We start from the raw sequence: 12,560 nt of genomic DNA, 5'->3' as shown, positions 1-12,560 counted from the left end.
AACACTGCTAAATTCTGTCATCATCAATCTCTATTGGTCTATCACACTTTAGCCTGATTCATGATTTGTAATCAATTGGATTATCCTGACTGACCAAGCCAGGCCATCGAGCTCTACCACATGGTTAGCCTCATCTCTCCTCCACCTTTTCCTTATACTTTCTATCATTATTCTGAATTTCCATCAATGTTCTCTTATGCTTGGAGTTGAATCCACCAGCATAAAAATCATTTAGATAGGAACATGTTCAACAATGAGATACCACGATATGATCAATATTTAAGGATTTTGAAGAGAAGGAATTTCTAAAAATTTTTGGATCTATCAAAATAATTGTGAGGTAAGTAATACTTTATTTCTTTAGATTTATCGATGGATAATAAAATTATTATCTTAATTAATTTGAATTGTGCTATTCATGATGCATGAATTTTATGAATGATGTTTATTGAATATATTTTATTTTGAAATATTATGATGATGTATGATCATAAGTATTGATCTTGTTATGGATTATGCTTAACTGATTTTGATACTGCATGATTACATGAAACATGATTGTGAAAAAAGTTTTAATTCAAGATGATTGATTTAAACTCTCAATCTAACTATGTTAAGGACCCCACCAGTGGAGGCAAATACGTCATTACTAGATTAATCTTAAAGGTTTATGTTGTAAGAAGATATACAACATATATCGTAAGCAGATACATGGTTCCTAAGAACTTCGCTATAAAATGATATGTGATAGATTGCAAGAAGATACACGATATCATATTCCTACGATGAGAAAAATATAGTCATAATTCATAGCTAAAGAAAAGAACTTAAAGTTTTGATAAAGATTAGATTTATAATTGGACTTAATTTGCCTGTATGATGCTTTTATATTTTTGCATATTTGGATCTGATTTTGAAAGTGACATCATTCCATATGCTTATTTTTTATAAATAATTATTTAATTTATTATCTGATTAGTCTGATTTAAATGTTCATTACTTACTAGATTGTCTAGCTTATTATTGCATATCTTACTATTTTTACAGATTCAGAGAATAAATTTTGCTTGGAGCTTTACCATGGGAGAGTGATTACAAGGACTTTGGTCCATTTCTTTTAGACCAGAATTTTTAAAATTTGATGTAAGATCTTGCATGCTACTAAAATTTTATGAAATGTTAAAGTTTGAATTTTAGTTATTTAAATTTTAGATTTACTTAATTGATTATTTATTTTACTACTTGCTTTTATGATATTGTGATCAGAAGCTTTGTATGCTTGTAGAAAAAATTTCTATAAATATGTGATGGCTGTTATGACCCTCGACTCGTGATCTCAAGTCAGAGATTATGACAAAAGGTTCACTACATAGCCATGAACTTACCACTCAAAACTTGCCATGCATCGCAGCCCAAAAGGCATGTGAAGAGTCCTTCATATTTCAAACTTCCACCAACTGGCAATAGCTTGATCGTGATCGAGTTTTTTCCACAAATGTGATACATGAGTAATCTGCACAACTGGGAAACACAAGCATGATTCACGAGTAAAGTAGGCCAGTTGTTACTATAACAATGATCATACATGCCCGAACTATCGAGCAATGGCTTCGGCCGTTGCCTATATATTGCATTCCTAAGGGTCCATTAAGTAAGTTCACTTTTGACTTTCTTATATTGCCTCTCTACCACTCTCAGATCTTTTTCTATTTTTTAAGAGTCAATTTGACTTAAGCATTAGAAGGTCTCCCGTCGAACATGCTTTGGTAGGTGGACTTCCTCATCTTTGTTGTTTCTGCTTAGATTCAGTATCAGAGTACCAGTCTAAGTGAGACAACTTCTATCCAATGTCAACTTGAGATGTGCGACATCAAAGTCATCATCATTTAAGCACAGTGGCTACCGAACCATTATTGTGAGGCATGCAGCGACCCCCAGCCAACCTTCCTTATTTGAATAGCAAATGATCTGAGTGCTCTAGCAATCCGATCAGCTTAGTGCCTTGGTTGGATAGCAGGAGGAGGATTGGGATCTACTATACAAAAAATCTATAATTTCTTTCAAAAGCTTAACTTCAACTTCTATTTTAAGTTTTGATGGTAAGTTTCTGCTTGATTGACTTGATAATAGTTTTTGTGTACCAAGTTCCATGACAACAATCACCAACATTTTTCCCATGTCCACATCCAACATATTTTAAGAACTTCAATTATGGATTTCCAAAGAAAAGGAACATCATCCTACTTTGATTTCCCCTAATGCCCAAATAGTTTAAGAAAATCTAATAAAAGATCCAATAATAGTCTACATTTCATAGACAACAAAATATATGACTCAACAAAATCAACAACGTAATTAAGAGAAAAGGAACGCATAGGGGAGGATCAGAGAAAAGGAAACAAAACCACCAGCCTACATGGAACAAAACATAAGGAAGAGAGAGGAATCACGAAACGCCCATATTGCTTCGGTTCAGCCTATGGACTTGGTGTTAGAAGGTTCGGTTGGGTTTGGTCCAAGAATCCAAGACCAGATTTAGTTTTGGATCAGGGAGCCATGGCCCGACATGAGCCTATCCCAATGCCTGATGTCATGCCTAGCCTGAAGCTCTAGCCTAAGCCTAACAATGTTGGCTCCAACCATCTCATCCAGACTTCCAAAAAAAATGCCTCTCCCTTCTTTCATAGTCCCAATTGACTGATAAAAAGGATATCATATGGGTTTATTTGCCTCGATTAGTCCTTTTCTCAATAGCTTAAGCTTTTGTTGGAAGTTTATGACCATGATATCAAAGCAAGATTTATTATGCATCACAATCTTTATTAGTCATATGGGTGCCTCTTTGAGGGATATCAAGGTCAAGGACCCCGACCATGGATGGGCCTCTCTCTCTCTCAAATGAAAGCTAGCACCTTACTGAGGGATATCAAGGTTGAGGACTTGGACCATGGATGGATCTCTCTCTCTCTCTCTCATAATAGCTACTTAAGCTTTTGGATTGTGAGTCCATTACAGCTTGCACCTTTGCTACTCCTCACCCTTGATCATGTCTTCCACTTCAAGTCCTTTGAGAGCTTTAAGTCCTTTGTTGACACTACTCACTACTCAAGGGTCTCATCAAACCCAATACCTCCTCCCCTGCCTCCTCAAGCATCATCATCACTAATTGCATCGTCCCTATTAAAATCTTTGGCCTCCACGACCCCACTGACCAGCCATGGGCCAGATCTGGATCAATATCATGCTCTAGAAGCATCCTTAATTACCAGCGAGAATCCAACTAGCATGCCCCCCTATCCAGCCACTATTACCACACTATGCTTCTATTAATGTAGATTGTAATGTTGGGAGAAAGAAAGTCCCACATCGAAAAAAATTGGACCTGTGAAAGAGTTTTTAAGCATGGGCTTTGAGTGTGAGCATAACTTAAGTAAAAGTCATATTTGTTTGAGCCCATATAAATTTATATATTTAATTATCTAATGATGGCACTTAGGCAACTTGGAACTTGAACTTGTCAGGTTTAGGCATTTATTTTTTAATTTTTGGAATCAAAAAAATCAGTTGTTGATTTTAAACTCGTGACTTTTCTAATGGTAGTTATTTCTCAATAGTCACAACTATTGAAATTATAACTACTATTCTTAATAGTTGACTATTCATGTTCTATAAGTGTTCTAAGATAGACAAAAACGAAATAATCTCTTCTCCTACCTTAATCTTTTCTTCAAATTATTAATAGAGTTTAGAGGCTTAATTGTATCCTAAAAGTGTTCTTGGTCTTTCTTATAATATAAAAAAACACCTTTAAGAAAGTGATTTCTTCATATCTCTAAGCCAAATATGTCTTCATATGTATTACTATTCTAATAATTTTAAAGGTGTTATCTTCTATGGAGATGGATTCAATTTCTGCTAGCAAAATCCTAAACCAAGATATCAAACTAGATCATTTTGATGAAACAAATTTCATAAGATGGAAAGGTAAGATGGTGTTCCTACTAACTGCTTTCAAGATATTTTATGTACTTGATCTAGATCTACCGCCATTATGAGAATCTTCACCAACTGATTCTGAACAAATGAAGGCCGATAGAAAGAAGCGTGAAGAAGATGAATTGCTTTGTCATGGACATATTTTGAATATTCTAACCGATCATTTATATGATCTTTTTTCAAAGATGAAGTCATCAAAAGAAATCTGACATGCATTAGAGACATACTACAAGAATGAGAAGAAAGATATGGATAAATTTTTGCTATGAAGAACTTTAATTTTTAGATTACTGATAACATACCAATCATGAATCAAGTTCATGAATTACAAATTCTGGTTTCAAAACTTAGTAAACTTGACATCAAGATTCCAATTCACTTCAAGTGGGGGCTATACCATCAAAACTTCCTCCTACTTGGCATGAATACAGGAAGAAAATTATGTATTCATCCAAAAAACTCACATTGGAATAGTTTCAAATGCATCTACAAGTCGAAGTTGAGACTTGTATCCATGATGCATCATACATAAATTCTAAAGTGAATTTTGCTAGTGAAACTAATTTTGGAAAAACTTAGAAAGATCTGAAAGTCTAAAAGAAAGGATAATAGTAAAAATAATAAAAGGAAAGAATATGCTATCATTGTGGAAAGAAAGGGCATTATATAAAGGAGTGCATATACAAAAATTCTAATAAAAAAGATGACTCTAGAAACAAGGTAAATTTGATTGAACAGAACTTGTTGCCATAGTTTCTGATCTTCAAATAGGAATGATCACTGAGTTGCATATGGCTGCTATAATTAATAAAGTCTAGTGATTTGTGGCTTGATTCTAGTGCAACTATATATGTTTGCAATAACAAGACATTATTCAAGACTTACGAAGAACAAAATGAGCATGAAGAGATTCTAATGGGAAATCATAATTCTACCAAAATTTTGGAAAAAGGAATAGTTGATTTGCTTTTCACTTCTAGATAGAAACTTACTTCAATTAATGTATTTCATATTCCTGAAATTAGAAAGAATCTTGTATCTAGCAGCCTATTAAGTAAGAAGGGCTTTAAGATTGTTATAAGTCTAATAAGGTTATTGTGTCAAAGAGTGCAATGTTTGTTAGAAAGGCTACTCTTTATGGTATGTTTAGTCTTGCTGAAAGAAAAAATAGAATATTGGTACATATGGTGAATGCTATGCTTTAAATGCTAATTTACCTTATAATTTATGGGGTGAAGCACGTTTCATTACCTGCTATATTCATAATAGGATTCCATCTAAGAAATTATAAGTATCATCTTATGAAATTTAGAATAATAGAAGGCCAAATTTAAGCTATTTAAAAGTATGAGGATGTATTGCTTTTTATAAAATTTCTGATCCATAGAAAATTAATTTAGGACCAAAAGGTTGTAAATGTGTATTTTTAGTTATACACAAAATTATAAAGCATATAGACTTTTGGACTTAGAATCTAATGTATCTCCAAATTCTATTATCTTCTTGGTTGAAGAAGATAGAACCAAACTATTCAACAAAATATCTAGCTTACTAAATGTAGAGAACAATCCAAAAACTATCAATGAAGCTATGTCTTCTAGAAATGTAGCCTTTTCAAAAGAAGCTATGAATGATGAAATGGACACAATTTTATCAAACAATGCTTGGGTCCCAATTGATTTATCTCTGGATTCTAATCATATAGGATGTAAATGGATATTTAAAACAAAATATTATACTGATAGTTCTATACAAAGTTTCAAGATGAGATTAGTTGCTAAAGGCTTTACATAAATGGAAGGCATAAATTACTATGACACTTTCGCACTAGTGGCAAGAATAGCATCCACAAGACTACTCATTGGTTTAGGATTAATCAATAGTTTATACATGCATCATATGGGTGATAAAATAGTCTTTTTAAATGGGAATTTAAATGAGGAAGTGTATATGGAGCAACCTGAGGGTTTTATACTTTTTGATAATGAAAGAAAAGTGTATAAATTGATAAGATCTTTATATGACTTGAAATAGGCTTCAAAACAATGGCATGAGAGATTTGACAATGTGATCTTGTCAAATAGCTCTAAACATAATAGTACAGACAAGTGTATATATTTTGAGTTTACAAAAGATTATGGTATAATTATTTATCTCTATATAGATGGTATGTTAATATTTTGTACTAGCCTACTTGGAGTAAACGGAACTAAAAAGTATATAATTTTTGTATTCAAAATGAAAAATCTTAATGAAGTAGATACTATTTTAGGAATCAAGGTTCAAAAACATAGCAAAGGTTATGCACTAAATCAGTCACATTATATTGAGAAATTGCTTCAAAAATTTAAATATTATAATATAAAGGAAGCAAATACTCTATATGATTCTAGTATGAAATTGATCGAAAATTGTGATAAGGTAATAGCACAATTAAAATATGCTAGTGTTATAGGAAGCCTTATGTATGTAATGTATTGCACAAGACCAATATTGCCTTTGCTATGTGCAAACTTTCAAGGTACACAACTAAGCCTAGTAAAGATCATAGAAAAGCCATTTATAGAGTCATGGGTTATCTCAAAAGAACTATTGATTTAGGCTTGTATTTATTTTGATTTTTCAGTTGTACTAGAAGGATATTATGATACAAGCTAGATAACAAATGCAAGTAATAACAAATCCACAACAGGATGGATATTCACTCTTGGAGGCTATACAATATCTTAGGCCTCTAAGAAGCAAACATGTATTTCACATTCAACCATGGAGTCAGAATTTATAGCATTAGCTACTGTGGGCAAAGAAGCAGAATGACCAAGAAATTTATTATTAGATATAGAGTTGTGGCCATAATCAATGCCAGCCATGTTTTTACACTGCGAAAGTGAAGCAACTATGTCTAGAGCATATAGTAAAGTTTATAATGATAAGTCTAGACATATAAGTCTTTGACATGAATATGTTTGAGAATTATCTCGAGCAGGTTTATGACCATTGTCTATGTGAAGTCTGGCAATAATTTAGGAGATCCACTTACTAAAGAAGTATCTAGAGACATGGTAAGAAAAACATCTAGTGGAATGGGGTTGAAACCCATACTAAAAGGCATTGATAACGGTAAGCCGACTCTTTAAGTTAGCAAAAGCTAATTTCAAAGTTTAATGGATAACAACAATTTACTATTATATGCTTGAAAAGTACTAAAAATAAATAAATGTTGTGCTCCATTCTAGGATGTTCAATGCTACCTGTTATGTAAGAAGGATGAATAAAACTCTTAATAAAGTTCATCATTAAGTGTCTATATAATAGGGACTTTAAGGAACTTCGATTATATGAATATAGAAATAATACCACTTCTAACAAGAGTTTGGGTTTTCTCTTATAAACATTCATGAAATACAATGAGCACATGACCCTAATAGTGCTAAAGTAGTTATAAACCTCTTCAAGGATTTGGATAATGTTAATAAACCTCTTCAAGGATTTGGATAATGTTATGTATATAGTACCTTAAATTCTATCTCAAGAAGTGTCTATTTAATCTACGAACACCTATATCTTCATTAGAATTTTAAGGACTAATACTAATTAAAGTTTAAATCAAAAGATACTTTCTTATATGCATGGCATTATCATGTGAAAAGAAATATACAATATATTTGTAACATTACAATCTAATGAAGGAATGTTAGTGGAGATTATAATGTTGAGAGAAAGAAAAGACCCACATCAAAAAAAAAAAAAAAGACTTGTGAAAGAGCTTTTAAGTATGGGCTTTGAGTGTGAGTATAACTTAAATAAAAGTTATACTTATTGCAACCCATATAAATATATATATTTAATTGTCTAATGATGGCACTTGGCAATTTGGAACTTGAATTTGTGTGGACATTTATTTTTTTGATTTTCGGAATTAGTAAAGTTAGTTATTGATTTTAAACTCGTGACTTTTCAAATGATAGTTATTTCTCAATAGTCATAATTATTGAAATTATAACTACTATTCCTAACCATTGTGACTGTTCATGTTCTATAAATATTCGAAGACAAACATAAACAAAATAATCTTTTCTCATTCTTATTAGAGTTTAAAGACTTAGTTGTATTCTAAAGGTGTTCTTGTTCTTTTTTATAATAGAAAATAACATCTTAGAAAAAATAATTTCTTCATGCCTCAATGTCAAATATATCTTTAAATAAATTACAGTTCTAACAGCTTCTCCCATCCTCCTTTCTCAACTTAAGACTCTAGTGCATGTCTTAGAGACATACCTTTAATCTTGCTGCCTCCCAAAGCTGGCTGGATATATAGTCCAGTGCAATTTGGTGGTGTGTGTCAGAAGCACAATTTCTTTTTCTGATAACAAAGAGTGAAGAAACTTCACAACAATCTTATGCAAACAACTCTCTGAGCATCCACTCTACTGAAAGAAGCAACAGTTGTGCAAGTGATCTTTAGACTTGAGACCACCATTAAATCTTATGCACATGAATTTATATTTTGGTTCATACCCAAGTATGACATTAAAACATATATGGGATGTTATGGATATAGATGAGTGTATATGGAGGTTATGAGTCGGTCAACAAGAAATTAATCATTCTTAGCAAGAGAAGATGACATCCTATGCATTTTTATTCTAGATGACTCAGAAAGTCTTTGGCCAAAGCAAGATGAAGATTAAAAAAGATTTTTAATACTTCATCATTATAGTCATCACTAATTGATGGAGAATTGATATGAATATGTATTTGAATTTGACATGATTCCAAACTCATGAACATATTCGGGATGCAGGATGATCGAATGATTAAATTATACGGTAACTTATCACTGAAAGATATATTTGATATTTCTATCAAATTTTATATCTTTTGGATAGTCATATACATTGCTCGATATCAATCTTGACTTATAGGTTTGATCGAATAAAAAAATTTAATTCGATCCCCAATTAGAAAGGATTCTAATTGCTAAACTCGGATTAGCAGGGTTTGGACCTTAATTGATTAGAAAAGATTCTAATCAAATTAGATCAACCTGCATCCGAATATACTGTTAAATAGATATAGAACTCAATAGATCACATACATTAGAGAATTAGTCAAGGACCCATTTGATATGGTTGATTGGATATTTGGATCCAATCGGATAGCCGATAAGCATGCTAGCACATGTAGCTAACCCTAGCTTCTTTGGAGATTAAATTTGATCTCAATCCTTGCTATTTGGCTAATCCAATTTAATGAGCATTTGGATTAGGTCAAGCCATCTAGAGGCAGCCCAAAGTGGAGCACCTCAAGCCTTATCCATACCAAAAACCTAGAGTCCTTATTGCAGGAGGACTCTTGGCGCAGATTTTGAGAGGAGCACATGCTCTCTCTGTTTTTGATGTGCAAAAGGACCAAAGTCCTTCTGCTTTGGATCTCTGACCTATATAGCAATGTGATGAGATTCTTAACTTCCTTGACGTACTTTCTAAAGTGTGAAAAACCTTCTGGATGGGTGTGAGAAGCCATGGACTTTGGCACGAGCGCACAATGATCTGCAAATCATGCAAAGAGATGCTTAAGAGTCCTTCTGCTTCAAGCAAAGGAGGCACCACTTTTCAGATAAACTTGTCATCTAAGATCAGATTCAAATGCCCTCACCACATGGCAAATTCTAGGCTTATCTAAATTGTGAAGAGATGCTAAATGCATTTTTTTCATGGTGCATGCACGGGAGAAAGGAAATTGATGTATCTTGCTCTGATGAGTCCTTCTGTTTGAAGACTCTTAGATAATTGATATGTACACTTGATATAGCATTTGGATTGAGGTGTGACTTCTCTTTTGGTGCCCCCTCAAATAAGGGATGGTAGATGGGATCAATCACTCAATTCCTGCAAGCCTTATCCACTCCCTCTCTTATAACTCTAGATCTTTAGGACAAGATTTATTCTTTTAAGACAAGCCTATTCCTAAAAGGATAAAAGGTTTAAGAGGTTCTAAAGAAGGAGATCAAGGCTAGAAGGAGATTCTGAGAGATCCAGACTCAGATCTAAGGAGGGTCTGATCAGTTGGAGATTGATGGAGTTCTAAGAGTTAGATCTTTTGAAGCAAGATGAAGGAGGAGCGCTATCCTTGGATCGATTTCTATATAGATCACCATTAGAGGGCGAATATTTGAGTACCTAATGAAAATTAGAGTTAGCATTACAGGTATTCTTTTTATCCTGTCTATTTAAAATTCTTGCTTTGATTGCTATTATAAAGGATTTCTAAGCATTAGGGTTTCAGTGCACTAAGATGTTTTAAATAAGTATTTTTAAACACTAATTCTTTTGCTGCACCATCAGAACCCAACAGTAGTATCAGAACCTACCTTGATGAATACAATCTGTTGACACAGAATTTCATCCTTAGGTCAGATTGGTTGGAGCTTGGCAGTGACTGTAGGTCGGTGCTGGATGGTGGTGGTAAGACCTGCAAAAAAAGTCTTCAACCCGAGGTAACTCCGATGGAGACCCTCTAATGCTCAAGTTAGAATTCTGAACAACAAAGGGAAGGAGCAAGCATTTGGGAGAGAAGAAATTTTATACCTCAGGGATCTCCTGTGGGCCTTTATTTTTAGACAGAGACTGAAAAGTCTTTAGGAGGAAAGAGAATCATTCAGTTAGTCTAGACTTATCTAAAGGGATTTGTCTATTATTTCTTTCTTATCTGCTTTGTGTTAGCTATTGTTTGAAATTTGAAAGATATGCAAAATTTTTAGATCAAGTCGAGTCCGCAAGGGGGACCTTGGATCGATCAAGGATCAGATCTAAATTTATTTGCCTATGTCTTTGGCTTGGATAAAATCACCCCCAACATAAGCCCCCCTACTCTCGAGTTTGAGTCAGAGTTAGTTCGGACGAAGGAAATATATCGAGTCGAATGCCAAAGCATGGGGCATATTCTTTTGCCTTGATTTTGATCACTGAGGTCTTTGTCGATTTGCTCGTTGAAAAGTGAGGAGCCCCTGTCATGGGCCGTTGACTCGTCGAAAAGTGAGAGACTTTCATGATGGGCCATTGGTTCACTGAAAAGCAAGGGGCTTTCGTTATGGGCCATTAGTTCGCTGAAAAGCAAGAGGCTTTCGTTATGGGCCGTTGGCTCGCTAAAAAGTGAGGGGCCTTCATTATGAGCCATTGACTTGCTGAAAAGTGAGGAGCCTTCGTCATGGGCCATTGACTTGCTGAAAAATAAGGGGCCTTCATCATGGCCATTGGCTTACTAAAAAGCGAAGGGCCTCCGTCATGACCGTTGACTCGTTGAAAAGCAAGGGGCCTCCGTCATGATTTTCAGGAGCTCGGCCTTCTCAGATTGGCCTTGGGCTTCATCTTGATGTCGAGCTTCACTCCAGTCTTTGGTCTTTCATCTCAGCTATTGATCTTTTGCTTGATAGCCCGATACTGATTCGCTTAGATTGGTCCTCGATGACCTTGGTCTTGTTTAATTTTTGCCTCAGCTCATACACTCAAGGATCTGTTGTTCTACAAGAAGAAAATATAATAGTGGATGGTTTTGCTTTGTTCTATGTCGTGGTTCAGCTTTGGCTTTTGATTTTGACTTCAGATCGGCCCAATGTTGACTTCAGATTGATCTTCATTCTTGACTTTGAGTTGGCCTGGGTCTAGCTTCGGATTAACCTAATTGTGGACTTTGGATTGGCCTAGATCTGACTTCGGATTAGCCTGATTCTGGACTTCAGATTGACCTGAATTTGACTTCGAATCAGGCCTGGATCAGACTTCGAATTGGGCTGGATCTGGCTTCGAATTGGCCTGCATCTGGGCCTTAGATTTGCTCGATCTTGATTTCAGATCTGCCTTGATTTAGGCCTTGGATCAGACATGGATCTGGATCAGCTTTGATTTGGGCTTAGATCGGCTCAATCTTGATTTTGGTTTGGCGTTGATTCAAAGTGAAGACCAGGCTCCACTCAATAAACTCCCAAACCCACGGCGCACCAACTTGGTCCCCGTTGCATGCGATTTGTTCTGGGATCTTGCACAAGGGCCCACGCACGTGCGAATGCGGCCGCATGGTTCGTCATTTGGGTCATGTTGTTTTGGGCCCTCTGGCCATAGGAGGGCGAAGACTCGGATGATCGGACTCGGAGGGATCGATGCCGTCCAGAGGAGGAGGAGCCCGAATCTTTGGGTCCAACGAAGCTGGGATCCATCGGGGGGTGCATACAGGGAGTGTGGCCACTCGTGGGCTGCCTCAATGCCAGTAGGGACGCGTGCACAGGGAGCGTGGTACCGTCCGTGGATCTGAGGGAGATCGACACCCGATCGAGGATGATTCTAGACGCCCGGATCTGAGAAGGATCAGAACCGACGGAGGAGGGGAGGCGCGAATGGGTGAACCATCAAAGGCGGATTATGTGCACAAGGGAGACTAGGTCCATGGGTTCGATGAGGCTAGATCCGGCTGCGGGTGGCTTGATCGGCAATGTTGACGGGCACGGCTGCTTCGAAGGCTCTAAACCCGGGTGAGATCGGTGGATGTTTAACATATACAGGGGGGGA

The sequence above is a fragment of the Elaeis guineensis genome, chromosome 11 (assembly GCF_000442705.2).
Source record: "Elaeis guineensis isolate ETL-2024a chromosome 11, EG11, whole genome shotgun sequence".
Taxonomy (NCBI): Eukaryota; Viridiplantae; Streptophyta; class Magnoliopsida; order Arecales; family Arecaceae; genus Elaeis; species Elaeis guineensis.
The sequence above is the reverse complement of the archived record's forward strand: the minus strand, read 5'-3'. Positions refer to the sequence as shown.